A 15,511-nucleotide genomic window follows, 5' to 3' on the forward strand; every position below is an offset into this window, starting at 1 on the left:
GAACTGACTCAGGCTCCAGCCGGCACAGAGGAACTCAGCCCCGGTCGCTTCATGGAGCAGCGTGGGAATGCTCTGCCCTCTCCGACCGGACAACAGCCCCATTTCTCCTCCTCCATCCTCACCCTGTCACCCACCCACATGCCGCTGTGATCGGGAGCGACCCGAGCGACGCACCGCGGCACTGGGATCGGCTGGTGGAAAAACATCTGCTGGCTTGGAAAGAGACGCGCGTTTCAGTGCTGCGCTGCAATCAGGATGATGTGACAAATCTGTTACCTGCTGTCCGTGGAAAAGAGAAAGGAAGACACCCATCTCTGATCATTGCTTTTTACTGCCGGGGAATCCAGTGGGCTGCTTGTTATAAGGGTAAGTTGTGCCATTTTTCTAGCGTGAAGCCTAAATTATGGTTCCGCGTTAAATCGACGCAGAGCCCACGCCGTACGGTGCGCGTCGCCGCGTACCTTACGCCGTAGGCTCTGCGTCGGTGTAACGCGGAACCATAAATCAACCGTGACTGTCCCCTGGTCGCCCATACGGAAGGCAGCAGGAGGAAGAGCCCCGCACGCGTCGTGACAGACGAGGAAACGAGCACGTTCAAGTCCACTGAATTACTGATCAGTTATCTGATCAGCGTGGGAATACTTTACATTGAGGCGTCACGCAATAAACGAGGCGTAATAGTACTGTACACGGCGCCGGGTGGTGGAGTTGTTAGTGTTGAAGTGGGAAATTTAAAGTGCTCATGCTGTAAGTGGGTCTATGTGAAGGCCCAGTCTGCTCTTTAAAAAAGTATGATAAACAGCACGTCCAATAGATGTCCCAATGGAATTAATTGGGTGGTGTAAAGTTTTAAAATGACTTTTATTTTCAACTCAAATTTTGAAAAATAAAAAGGACACGTTTCTCTCCTTAGAGCCAACATGAGCAAAAAGGCCTGATGGTTTTAATAAGAAAATGATTTTTCTGGCTGTTTGGAGGAACCTTGAATTCGCTGTGATCTTTTGAAAGAAAGTACAGAGTGTAAATGGGTATTTATTGAATTATAAAATAGTGTAAGATTGTGAGATTTTTCATGATGCATGAAGTCACATAAAGTCCCTTCATGACTTCACTCATTTTTCTTCCTGCTCCTCCCACTCTCCTTCCTCCTGACCATCAGCAGCTTCAGCCTTACTTATTGTTTAAAGCAATCTTGAATGCTGTGCATGCAGTATAATCAACCACTATCGACATCATTGATGACTAAATGTCATGTACATGAGATATGTTTGCACAAAAAGGAGAAGTTAATGTCTCATCTCATTTTTACTTACATCATTTTATCTTTAGATCCTTGTCTAGAAGTGTAGCTTTCTGTCACGCACTGACTCGGTGTGACTCGTCTTAGGTTGTAGAAGCCGTACACATGCATAGTCCACCTAATTGTCTGAATATGACACGGCAGAAGTCCACTGCTTCAGGTTGGCAGCACAAGCGGCGTACATATTAACAAACTGCAATCTTGTTGACAGGCTACACGCACCGCTGTCCTACAATACCTGGGGAGACTCAAGTGAAACCGTAGACGTACTGTATTAGAAACTGCTGAGTTATTTTGGCAGACAGGACATAGGAGCACATGGCCTGATTTGTGTGCCCAGTGTTCCTGAAACATTATCACATGAAGCGAGTGGGGATCATAGCTGGGGGTGATGTAATCACACCAATAAAGCAAGCCCCCTGATGTGTGATAGTGGCAGTCATGCTCATCCTCTTTATTTGTTCCAACTGGACCCTGGGGAGAATATTCCCAAAGTGTGTGTATGTTTGGATGTTCATTTGAGTATACGATATTTGGAAGGAGTGGGGGGTTGTTATACTGAAGCAGGTACTGTATATCACCCAGGTGGGCCTTTGTTGACGAGTTCTTATGTGTTTTCTGTCATTAATGAGTTGTTCAGAGGTCTGTTGAGGGGGCCACACTACAGTCATGCCTGCATGAGTCATGGTGCAGTATCTGTCTGTCTGTCAGTCTGGCCAAGAGCATTAGAGCCTTCATATTGTTGCCTTCAGATAAACTACAAAGCAGGATTTTACCTTCATCCGTTGCCATTCATCAATAAATATTTTCCAGAATACCAGAATATCTTGCACTGAGCTAAAGCACCTCAGTGGTTTTTTTTCTTCCGCAAATGATCACTTCAAGACGATATCTACAAGCTCAGCATGCTTACTTAGCTCGTAATAAGCACCGTTTGTAGTTTTAGTTTCCGTCTTTGATCAGATGATGCCGTTTTCAAAGCAGCCCTAGGTTTCCTGGAAGAAACCTTCCGAAACCTGCCTCTTCCCATAATTGGGCGTACCCTTTGTGATTGTCGGTCATTTTCTTCAGCTTGTCCGGCCAGAGCTTTATGGGAGTTCATGTGAAATGAGCGTCACTGAGCTGAATAGTTCCATGTGTGGAGAGCACATGCCTCTCTAAATAAACTTAGGCTGTGTAACCCACTAACACATCTGCATCACGAGTTGAGGACAAGCTGACGTGAGGATCCTCTTTTTTTTGTGCATGCAGTTTGAAATCCTCATTTATTTTTGCCCCAGGTGCAAGAGCATCCATTTCAAGAATGCTTGGATCATTATTATTGAAATTAATACATTTTTGAGTAGTATATGGCATGTGTGTGTGTGTATGTGTTTTTCACACATTCAGGTTCTTTGCAACACATCAGTTTCTGTTCATTTTCACTTTGCCACTTAATTCCCTTTCACATACATTGAGGCTTGATTAAAACAGTTTTACAGAGAATAGTTTCTATGATTCTATCATAAAACTACATTCATGTTTCATACGCTTTGGGATTTATTTATTCTTTGCTCAGACAGAAGACTGTTTGTAATGTAAATGTTTAATCAGTCTACTATTGCAGGGGAGAATAATGCATTTCAATAAGAGCGTCCTGTATCTGCCATCTGTGTCTGCGTGGTGTGGAAACAGAAACGGTTTAAATTTGTCTTCTGGGTGTTTTAGTGAATGTGGGGAATGGCAGCAGTAAGTGGTGAAGTCAAACAACTCAACCAACTTGTTCTTCACCTTAAAGAACAATACGAATGCATTCTTGCTTATAACTGATCTCACACTTGAGCTTAAACAGGCGTAACTTTAAATGCATGCCAGGTGTGTTTGATGGCCCGCAGGCAGTGTGTTACCTGGTCCCCAATGGTACTCGCTAAGCTCTTACACGTTTGGCTAAGTTGTGAAAAAGGAAAAATGATGCTTCTGGCATTTCAAGTATATGTGTTGTTTTTGTGAAAAAAAAAAAAATTGTGCTGTGTCCCTTTATGTCTGCAGTGAGTTTTAGTAAACAAAACAGTCCAACATGGGTTGCGATGCATTAATGTAACGCACAGGAAGGTGTTTGCTGCTTGTACAAATCATCGTCCCATGGCAGCTAGGTTACCTGGAAATGCATCACCCAGAGTATTGCACAAGGTCCAAGTGTCCTCCTGTTGGCTTGGCTGTGGTATCCCCTTGTACCTACCGGTACCTTATGACACCTATTGTGGTTACATGATGCAGCTGGAGCAATGACCATGAAGTCAGTTGTGATGTAATGCAGCAGCAGGGCTATTTCAGGTTTACCTCTAAGCTTCCAAGGCCTCCATCTGCCAGCGTGCCAGTCTGCCTTTGTCTCAGTCAGCACCTCATCTGTCATGAGCTGGACAGTCATACACAAACTGGCATTCACAGAAATGTTTGATGCTGCCACGGCCCCCCCCAAAAAAAACCTACTATTTACTATTACTATGAATTGTTCACTGTGAAAATATATTTCAAGGAATGTAGTAGAGATAAAAATGATCCAATTAGGGGTTTCTAGTGCTGGGTGTTTTAGATCTCCATAGGTTGTTGTCGTCTCATTGGCATGGTGTCTGAGACTTTTTAACCTCGGGGCATTGCTCATTCTCACATCTGTGTGTAGTTTACCAGAAAGCTAGTTCTTATGCAGTGCACACACAGCGATCACATCTTGACCTTTGATCTTCCTTTTTGAGTGTGAAGAGCTCACAGAAAGACTGTCTGCAGATAACCAAGCAGTATTCACTTTTACCTGAGAGACAGAGAAAGAAATATGCATGTAAGTGCAAAGTTCTACCTGCAAAATGTCCGGACAGCTTCAAAGTACCAACAGGTTTAAGTTGGTATGAACTTGTCTCCTCATCAGAAAAGAGCTTAGTCTTTCTGTGGATATCGATTGGTGTTATCAATAAAGTTCTGCTCTCTAGCTGGGTATTAAGAGCACTGCTTATAGGTAACAACCTTTTGCATTAGTTTTAACAGATTGTATTTATTTATGAAAGAAGACTTCTTTATTTACCAAATCTGATCTCTCCATTTATTTCTGCTGTCAGTTGTGTACACAACACTTGAAGCAACGAGCAATAATGTGCACTCTCTGGAAGCAGTGAATACACACCTGGAGAAGTGGGTTGCTGCAGTGCCAAGTGAGAAATTTGTAACGGGGGGGGGTTGGCTGCCTTGCTCAACGGCGCGTCAGCCAAGAATATTGGAATGGGACAGCCCTGGTCTTTCATTGCCCCAGCCCACGGTTTCCCTTCCAGTCAGGAAAACAAACCAGAGACCCTCTAATTACTCCTCTAGGCCACAGCCCGCCCCCGCATTTGAAAGAAATTACCATCCAAATGTTGTAATAAATAAATAATCTTGTTAAACCAAAGTTTCAGATGAAGCACGTTTGGAATGGGTTTTGGTTTCTTGATCGTTTCTCTTCACCAATGTTGCAATGGCAGCATTGTATAGTGTGTATTTATTTTCCTTCAACTCATTGTCCGTGCAGAGGGCCAGTCATCGAACACTCAATCTCCCAGCCCTGATACAGCAGCAATGAGAGTGCTGTTTTAAATAGGATAGCCTTCCCCCTAGCCCTCTCCTCTCCACTCCCACCCCTCTATCTTTGGCACAGCCAGTCGTCGTATCCAGAGGCTCCAATCCTCATTGTGTGCTGAATGCCTCAACTTAAGTTGACTGAACTCTGAATGGAAGTGCACGCGTGCAGTTATATCTGGACAGTTTCAGTCTTCCCACCTACATCGCATACCACGCACCAAACTCACTCCAACCGCTTTCCCAGAAATGAGGGTGTGTTTTCAACTCCTCTGACTTGTCTCTTACTGTGCTTTTTACAAAAGAGCTGGGTCTAGGTTTAGAATTAATAGTTTTTTTTTTTTTTTGTTTTAGACTGAAACTGAATATTTTGCATGATGGAAAATCCTCTAAATGTCCAAATGTGCTGGTTTTATATGCATTTCCAGGCAGGGAAAGCAATGTGGCATCGAGCCAGACACTGTTTACATGTTTGAAAGAACCAGATCTTGCTCTGTCTGTGTCTACTTTCTACTTCTTTATTGCATCATTTCCAACTTCAACTTGCCAGCCGACAGAACTTGTAATGCCATGTGCCAGGGAAAATGATGTAAAACCCCTCATTTATGGTGCCCAGATGATCACACCCAGTTTTAGTGAGGGCATCACTTTGGAAACTCGGTACGTGGTGTAACACCCTCATTCAGAAAGTGACCTAAAAGGAAAAAAGACTTTACCACAAACAAACCGCCATACAACATGAGCTTTTGTTTCAGTTCTTTTTTTTTTTTTTTTTTTTTTTAAACAGACATTCTGTCTGTACATCAGGGCAAGCATATTTCCTAATAAATTAATCACAGCATTTGTCACACTAAAAAGAGTGTGGAAACGTTCTTGCATGTGTGCAGTGTGACTTGGTGGGGAAAAGTTGATGTTGGTTCCTCAGACAAAGAGCCTGTGTCTTTTCTCCCATGACATCAGCAGAGAGAAGACCTTCCTCTCACTGCTCTTGTGACCATCCCCAGAGGATCTGCCCCAGTCTTCCCCGTTTTCCTGTGCTTTTGTTAAGAGTTTTCCACAGATGTGTTGTCCCTGATGTATAGCTTCAGTCTTCTTCCTTCCTCCTTCGTCAGCCTTCGTCCTCAACCTATACACATATTTACACTCATGTAGGCATTTAAAGCCCGTAGGGCTTTTGTTGTTTTGCTTTCCACAACAAAAAAACACAATGTTAAAATGATGTTGCCCTGGGTGAAACAGAGTAGTTAAAATATATTTACAGTTAATTTTACTCTTAATCATCAATAGCTAGTCATAAGATTAATTACAACCATTTTAATCACTTTAATACACTAGTCTTTATGAATACTCTTATTTATGTGTGGGTGCTATAAATATTTGTAAAGGTCGCAGTGTTGGAAGTTGCTGCTAATGTAATTTAAGAGAGGAAATGATGATTTAGAGAGCATTTTGATTTATTAGAACCAGATGACAGTTGATACACGCACAACTTTATGTTTCAAAGAGGTTGTTTAAGAAAACACTAAATATGGTAAGTTGTGTGTGCATCCATTTCTCTCTCCTGGTTCATCCACATGTAAATGTGTAAAACTGATCCAGTAGCTGGACCTCTGCACCACAGCACCAAGGTCATCATCCCACTATGATCCAATGAGCTTTTTTGATGTCTTGATTTTAATACCTCTTTCTTTTTTAAATTTACCCAAGCCCCTTTGTACTTTACACTTATACAGTCAATCAGTTCTGTTTTTTTTAATGATTTTATTCACAAGTGTTTGTTCTGTTTGGTATTGTAGAAATGATCTGAACAAATACAAAATACATCCTTTTCCAAGTATCCCAGATTCAAATTTTGTAAAATTGGGCTTTTTTTTTGCTTTTATTTTTGTTATAGCATCTATTAATTTGTGGAGTAGTGATGCATAGGTTAGTATTTAATCATTTTGATTATTTATTTTCCTTTAGTTGTACCCATTCACTTCGTAAAAATTATTTCTTAGGAAATGTGGCTGGTAAACCTCCCATTTCCACTGCTACAGAACGTACTGAACCAACCACAGCAAGGATGTGAATGGGCTTTATGTGATTCAGCGTACAGGACAATCTAAGAGCCAATATTCAAAACAAATAAGATGGGAGCAGAATAGTTAATCGAGTCTTGGGAGAACACGTTTTCAGTGCAGAACGATCAGCAGTCCTTCAATGGCGTTCCTTCTCCACTGTGCACCATTTTGGATGTGTTTTGTTGATACGGGTCATGATTGTCATTCTGCCACACGTCACATGCTTCGTTTCTCTGATGGTTGTATACATATCCCTTGGTTGCATCCATTCACGCTGAACATTGAAGTAGAAATCAGACCTCTGCACATATGTGAAATGATTGTGATTTTTAAATGAGCACTGTACATGCACACAGGTTTTTGAACCTGGTGAAAAGAACATGTATGCACATTTCAGCATTGATATGTTAACATAGTTTGCTATGAAACGAAATTTTTAAACAAATCTGAGTATCTGCAATGGTAAAAAAATGTGTCTTCAACATATTTCCAAACTAAAAAGTATATTATTTATTCTAAAGGTTATATAATAAATACAGCTTAAAATAATATGTATGCTTCAAGTAAAGGGGCCTATATTGTTTGTTGTTACATCATCTTTATGTTGATGGCACATTGGCAGAAAAAAGACTGAACTATTTGTATAAAAGGAGTGGTTAACTTTAATATGCCCTGATAAGATCTATTAATAGGTATTAAAGTGCCAATTGAAGTAATGCAAATTTTGTCGGTGTAGTTGTTTAACTGACAAATATGTAAGCTGTGAGAACTGTTCAAGCACTCATGTACTGTACCACTGTTACCATTGGAGGATTGTCAGTGTTTTGTATTGATCTATTTATTTTTTTAAATCAAATTTCCACACACACTTCCATGTCAGACCCAGATATGTCTCCTGTGGTCTGAAAATGTCGGGAACTACACCAGAAACACACTCTATCTGGTAATTCAGTTCATTTTCCACCTAATAATTTCAGTTTTGGGCATGTTGTGGTGGATGTACATGCGACTGGTTTGTGTGGTCTGACCGCATACAGCAGCCGGACATGCTTGCTGAAACTGTAAGTATGTACTTGATTGTGTCTGTTGGTCCAATCACCAACCCAACCAGAAAAACTTTATAAGTCTCTTTGTCATGATAGCTCGACACCTCTCTCGCCTTTCTTTCATCCTCATGTTTGCCTGTGCAACAGATGGAAGAGATTCAAATCTTAGAACTTTTTTAAATTACCTTGCTGTTGTGTGTGTAAATTGAATGGGTTTTCTCCTCCGCTAATCCAGAGAGGGACCTGAAGATTAAATCGGTCTGTGCTGCTAATATCTCTACAAAATATTATATATAATCCCTCTACCTGCAGTCAACCAAGTTCCAGCTATTGTCTGTAACGGACAGCCGGCATGAGTGACAAATGTGTTTTATATGCTTTGTAACTGACCCTGTTCATAAACACATCTGTATTCTTATAGACACATTTGCACCGCCCACATGTACAGTATCTGCGTGTGCAGATATGCACAGCCAGCAGTGACGATGATAATCAATGTTGGCAATCGATAATTAGTTTTTTAGGCTATTACAAATTACAAATTACGTTAAGGAGGCATTTGATGAAATAACATGTAAAAGTTGCATCCATCTGAAGGTTTTAAGTTATTTTAGCAGGTGTATTGAAAAACCTGAAATGGTAAAATACAGAGTAAAAATCTTAATTAAACTTCACCATGAAAATGATCAAACTATAGGAGCACCAAATAAAATGCAGAGGAGAATAGGTTATTCAAATATTTACATTTATATTGTCATATTTCATTAAATGATAAGCGTCCTGTCCCAATCGTAACGTACGGAGGCTTACATTTACATTTTATATTTAAAATGCATTAGATCCATAGGTTTTCCTCTACCCTGTGTATGTGTGTACATCTGTATTAATGTCTAACTTCTAGTGACATGGCTTTCTCACCACTGCAGGCCACGCTTATTCATCCCTCTTAAGTTCGATGTTCCTTTACACTGAAGTCTCTAGTCATCCTCTGAAGGGGAGGGTTTTACCTATTATTATTGTTGGTGTACAGTGACGTAGCCTTATCATAGCCAGAGATGGGATGTGTGTGTTTATACTCGCGGTGTGGATGTGTTCCTGTGCATGTGAGCAAACGATGTTGTTTCCGCAGTCGTGTGGACCGGACACAGAGAATGCACCCGGTCTGCAGCATGTTTCCTGCCTTCATTCACACATCACCCCCTCCTCTGCTCGGCTTTTCCTTCCCTCCAGTCCAGTTAAACAAGCAGAGTAACGTGACCCCCTTCATGCTGGTGGTCTCCTACAATGGGTGTCACCACTGAGCTGGTGACTGTCCATTTTTTTAAAATATTTTTAGTCCTGTCGATTGGATTAGATAACAGTTGAGAAAGTGGAAACCATTTTTGTTCTGCTGTTTTTTACGTGTTGCAGTCTTTTTCAGCACCGTACACCCTCTTATGATGCCTCTGAAACCGTGATTGAGTTAGCTTGTCTTGTGCCTCACCCAGAGTATTTTTCTCCACTGGGAATTTGCTTAGTTCGCCATTTCCATTGATGGAGGAATGAAAACTTGAGCCTGCTCTTGCTTTTTTTGACTATGATCAGACTGCACAATGACCCTTGTTCAGCCTAGTCCACATCAGGCCATACAATGAAGCCTATTGTAGCCATGATTCAGGCTGATATCATGCTGGAAACTATTTAGATGGGGATCACATGTTGTCAGGGCATGGTCTTTCAGAGATTCTCCTCTTACTCATTTAATAAGAGAATGTCAAACCTCCTGTGGACAATAAGATGCTTGTATGAAGCCTCAAGATATATTTGAGGGTACAGTGATTCGCAATAATTGCATGGTTTATTCCTTTTTGTTGTCTAAAACAATGGCCTCTTTTTAAGCTTTCAATGGCTGAACCCTGGTTTTGAGGTGAAAAGGGAAATAAAATCTTGTTGGGAAGTCGGATGCTGATGATGTTGCTCTCATGATCATAGTAGGATGTTCAAATAGAGATCTTTGGCACTCGTATAGTTGTTGACTTTAATCTGGTTTGACAACTCTTGTCCAATTGGGAAATTTAATATGTTGGCAAGCGCATATTAAATGGTTTGGGTGGCTTTTTAAAATTTATGTGACTGCTGCTGTCTGTAAAATTGTAAAACTGATTTGAAAAACATTTTGAATGCAAGTAGCATTTAATTACTTATAATAAGATGACATTACCTCATGTCTGTTTTACTAAATATAATCGGTATTCAAACTTTTGAAGAGATTTATGTATAATCTGGTAAATATAATAATATTAAAGTATCATATTTTTAGCGAATATCATGAACCGCTTCAGTCTCAACATATAATTTCTTCATAATGGCACATAGTCCTTGTGCCATAGGGTGAAGTTGTGCAGTAGGCCTCATTGGCTGCAGTGATTTTCCACTCTTGTGGGCTACAGCTGAAGATTCACTGAGTTGATGATAAGCTTTTATGGAAAACAAATGGGTTTCAGGTTTTGGCAGCTGCAGCCAAGCCTAAAACTAACTGCTTAATCGCGAAGCCGTGAAGGCTGTTTTACTATGAACTCACTCGCTCAACTGGGCAGTGTTACATCGAACTGAAGTGACCACACACAACAAAACACAATTATTTTGTTGTTGTTCAAAACAGTATGAGCCTTCGCCTGCGTCGTACTGTATATTTAGCCCATGGTGGGATTGTCTTTGCCGTCAGCTGCTTCCTGAAGATTAGACACACAAACTCAGCTCCACTCTGAGACATCATACAGATTCACTAAGTGAGCCTTATTTTTCCACTAAAACCCTTTTTGCTATCTCCTTTAGGGAGATGAAACAGGCTTTAACAGCAGTAGTGAGAACAGAAATGTGCTAGTTAAATGTGCAGCCTTGTATGCACGGAAACCCCAGTAAGATGTGAGCTGTAAATAATTTACCTGTGCAGAATGATTCAATAATTCACGTGCTGATTTAGACACGCGTCTCTTAATGTTTCTCCTTCAATGAAAAAATGAAGAAGACTTAAACGTATGGAGAGCTAACGTTCAGTTGTATGACATTGCTAGTAAACACTGAAATTAAAGTCCTTGTGCTTTCTCAGTTTCTGCGTAGTGGAACATGCGCCGCCACTCCCTCGTATTGATTTCCTGTGAAGGATATTACTTCACTTATGGAGGCTGTTTCTTGTTGCTGATAAAATAATAAGATTTCTGGCTCCACTACCTGGCTGGCAATATTAACGGCTTTGTAGAGGAAAGGAAGAAGGTCCACACAGCACGATGGCAAACACAGATGGCGTTCATTACTTTCACAGAGGTTGGTGGCCACGTCCAGTTCTCTGAAACTGTCTTGATTTGCGCAGGTTTTGAGAAGCGCAGTCTTATTTTTGTCAAAAGGGGAACAGCCTACCACACAGAGATATGGGACATGAGAGATTTTTCTTTCTTTTTTGCTTCCCCCCCCTTCTCTCTCGCTCCCTCCATGATGGCTTCAGTTTCATCCAAATGTAAATTTGCAACAGAAGTCTATAAATAGATCACATGTATGCAAGCTGCTGCTGTTAAGAGGGCATTTATGCTTTTAGAAGCTATTCATATCTCTGGCTCTCAGTAAAACATTGTTATGACTGAAAGGCAGCCTAGTGTTGGAAAGAGTACAAATCTAAGATCTAATGCTGAAATCACTGTAACTGTTATATCGCAGTTTTTTTTGTACGTTTTTTTGTTTTTTTTGTCAAGACAGGCGAGCCAGATTGTTAAAGCTTGTACTAAAAAATAAGGTGGGAAAAGGTATGAGGGTGTTCCACCCTTCCTGGCTGGGCCAGCCTTCTTAGAGCACCATCTACCTTGCCAGACGCAGCAGCCTCGCCTGCCCACCATGCACGCCCCGCGGCTAGCTGTGACACTTGATCTCTGGGTCAGCTGCGACAGATATTTCTGCTGTCTCTGTCTATATTTTTTTTTCTTTTTTATGTCGTAGGAGCTGGTTTGGTGTGACAGACTGTCACATGTCACTAGGGTCGATTCCGATGACTTCAGCTTTTACTGGTCCTCAGTCACATTTCACTTTGTAGCTTGTGACTGCATTTTGAAGTGTTTTTTTTTCTCTCACTCTGCCCATTATAGAAGGAGATGGTGATTTTAAGCTGGAACTATAGCTCAGCTTGTTTTTCACGTGTAAGAGTAGAGAAACACTCCTCTTGGTTTCTGCAGCAGCTCGCAAAGAAGCTATATGATAGTGGCAATATGACATCCACAACCAGTCTCCTGGCATTAATGTGGGCTCTGCATCATAACATGATTATTTTTAGTGCCTGTCGCCGTTCTGTTTCCATCCTCCCCTGAATGAAGTAAAAGCATCTTTGTAGTTTTTTCAGCTTCTTAATTCACTCCCCCCCCCCAATGTGCCATATAAAGATCAAAAATAAAAAAATCAAGGCCTCAGTTGCCTGCAGAAACTGCCTCATTCATTTGAATACATTTACAGTCAAGCACCTCTCCTCATCATTTCATTTAAAAGGAACTACAGGCTACTTGTGTTTTGTGACAGATTCAGCAGTTGTAGATTTATCTGATCTATGACATTTCATTAAAAAAAAACAATCACATGTTAGTGTTTTGTATTGTATAATTTTCTAGCTCTACTTGTAAAACAAAAATGTCGGTACTCCAGTTTCCTTCTATTGTTTCCATTGTAAAGCCTCCGAGAACAACGTTAGAAACAGTGAACAGTAGGAGCTTTTATGGAGAATGACTAACTGTTGGAGTATGTGGAAAACCTATGGTTACCTGTTTTTGCCATGTATTTGTTCACCTAATCTCTTAATCTCTAACCTGCATATTTTGCCACTGTTTGGTTTAAGGTTTATAGGGGAGTTTTTACCTGCCATATATTATGTAATAATTGCTCGGGGGTCATGTTCTGGGTCTCTGGAAAGCACCTAGAGACAGCTTGCGTTGTAATAGACGCTACATAAATAAAATTGAATTGAATATTTTGTCAACTGCTAAAAATTAGCTAATCTGTTTAATAAAAGGAAGGAAAAAAATAGAAATACTAATTGGAAAGTCTGTCTTTTAGCGGTGAAAGAAATGACAGAAACATTGGGGGAGAGAGGGAATGAAAGGAGGAATAAAAGCCTGAAGCCAGGGAGCGCTGCAGCTCATAAGGGTGAGGTCACCTGACTTCTCACTACTCGGATTAACAAGGTCATCCATCCTGCCTGTGTGCTCTAGACAGGCTTTCTTCTTTCCACTGGCCACATTGGCTCAACATCTTCCTCCTCCAGCTCGCAGGGGCCACATTTAGCCACTCACCACTGGCTTGATCAGCCTCAGTGATGCAGCTCTTCCTACCACCATCAGGGCCTCCTGTGGACTAACGCGTAGCAGTGGAGCACACACACGCAGAGCTGGAAACCAACCAGCTCCGGTCCATAATAGTTGGACTACATGTGGTTCCCAGCGGCCCTGCTATTTTAAATTGTTTTTGTTTCATCCTGAGATTTTGTGGAATGTAGGTATGGCACGCGCTATTTAAAAAAGAAAAAAAAAACAAAGGCCTTGCACACAGGCGATTTCAGGAATGTAGAAATACTTTACAAGACTTTCTCAGAAATGCCTTTAATTATCCTTCTACCTGGGTGATATGGTACAGTGAAATGTCCTTGGGCAACTGAACCAAAAATGATGGAGCCAGTGTAAAAGCAGCCACAGCCAGATTACTCTTTTATTTATGATGGAGAAATAAACAAGAGGGCAAGGCTTTTCTTACGAGCTTCTACACTGCATGAAGCATGGGAGCAAAGGGAAGAAAACTGACGACACTGCATGCAATGACTAAGCTGAAAGTAAAGCAGTAGCTAAATTTTTTCCTCTCCAGCTCTAGTCGAGGTGGTACTTAGTGCTCCATCCACAGAGTTTGCCTTCTATTTGGCTTGAAGCTCCACATGTGACAGCTAGAGTGATTGCGTGAAATGGCATGGAAAACCTCACTGGGCTAGACTTTTGTATGCAGAATGTAATTTCATAGGATTGCGCCTCCCCAAAACGGAGACATAATAATGGCTGCGCCTGTCATCCTCGGTCATTATAGCGTAATGGACATTCCAGCACCTGCAGATGTCAGCTTGCCCCGTGAGTTTTGTCCGCCTGTCTGTTCTCTGCCGGCTAATGCGTCCTGGAGACACAGCGTCAGCCTGGGAATGAAAAACAGTCCGTGCAGAGTTTTCGGTGGTCTGATTGTGCAGGATGTGTGAGGTTCTTCCACAGAGCAGGAAGTCCTATCTTACAGGGCCCCCTCTAGATGTCAATCTGGAAGTCAAAACAAATCCTTTTGTGAAAATAGATTTAATCATGGCGGTTAAAAGAATCAGGGACGGGAATGTAAACATTGTGGGAAACGATTACACACTTCAAATTGTTGCTATAAACCACTTCAACCAGAAAAAAGGATAAAAATAAAATGCACAACATCCTTGAGAAAATGATAAGACGTCATGATGTGTATGTAAAGGAATGGGGAAGTTGAATAGTTTGCATAGCATACTCTTGTATGACTAAGCTTTTTTTTCTTTTTCTCTCAAACATAAATCTATATAGCAAGCACTTTCAAAGACGACCTAATATTACAGTCTGGGTATTTGCCAGAGCCCGAGTTAAGCGGTTCTTTCCCCAAGGATATCTGCTTCTGAAGGACTTCCTACCTACAATCTCAGTTTTTTCAGACAAGGACCAGCCTTGACTTCAGTCCTCTCCGTGCTGTAATATGTCATTTTGGCAGTCGGGAAAGAAATGCATGTGGATACCACGGTCATAGCTGACTTCTTTGAGCTGTGACTATTCCAGCTATTCCAGCTCAACTCCTCCTCAGACACGTGCAACAGGCCAGTGCCAGTTCTGCTGCCATGCTGTCTTTGGAAGGGGACATGAGAGAAATACGTTGCAGGACTTCCAAGACGCTTGGCTTTGCTGCCCGTGGACTGTAAGAGGTTTACTTTGGGCTCTGACCAAATAGTCTTTAAAGTACTGCTCAGCAGACTATTGGAAAGCATAACAATGGCTCAGTGGGTGTATAAATATTAAATATCAAGTCCCATTGCCTGCTGGCATTGTCAATGTGTATTTGTCATGATTACGAGACAGTTATGGTTGTTCTGTGAGACACGGACGAGTAAACTATCCTCTCCCCTTCAGCCACTTGATTGCAAATTTTAGGTTTGCGTGTTGCTGCTTTAATTTGACTAGCAATTTGAGCTGGTAACTAGTAATCAAGAAGACCTGATGCAAACAGGGATGAGATGTGAGGGAGCTGTAAACAGGAAAAGGGGAGAAAAATCCCCTAAAGCATGGGGGGTGAAGCTCTGCTAAGACAATAAGAATCAGTTTAGTTTATTTCCACCCAACCTCTTTTATACATTTATACTTTTATCAGCACATCATCTGCAGCAACCTACGACGGAGTATTAGGGCCAAACAAAAAAACAAAAAAAGGAAATTACGAGAATAAAGTCATAATGTAATGAGAATAAAGTC

General features: G+C 41.2%; 1 protein-coding gene across 1 annotated transcript in view; it reads left to right on the forward strand.

The window, feature by feature from the left end:
* The window catches only part of rhbdf1a (rhomboid 5 homolog 1a (Drosophila)), a 29,213-nt gene continuing 13,702 nt past the window's right edge, over nucleotides 1–15,511 (forward strand). The window contains exon 1 of the mRNA XM_061712419.1: nucleotides 1–366. The gene's annotated coding sequence lies outside the window, so the exon portion shown is untranslated. The remainder of the gene's footprint in view (nucleotides 367–15,511) is intronic.

This window comes from Cololabis saira, chromosome 21 (genome assembly GCF_033807715.1).
Source record: "Cololabis saira isolate AMF1-May2022 chromosome 21, fColSai1.1, whole genome shotgun sequence".
NCBI lineage: Eukaryota > Metazoa > Chordata > Actinopteri > Beloniformes > Belonidae > Cololabis > Cololabis saira.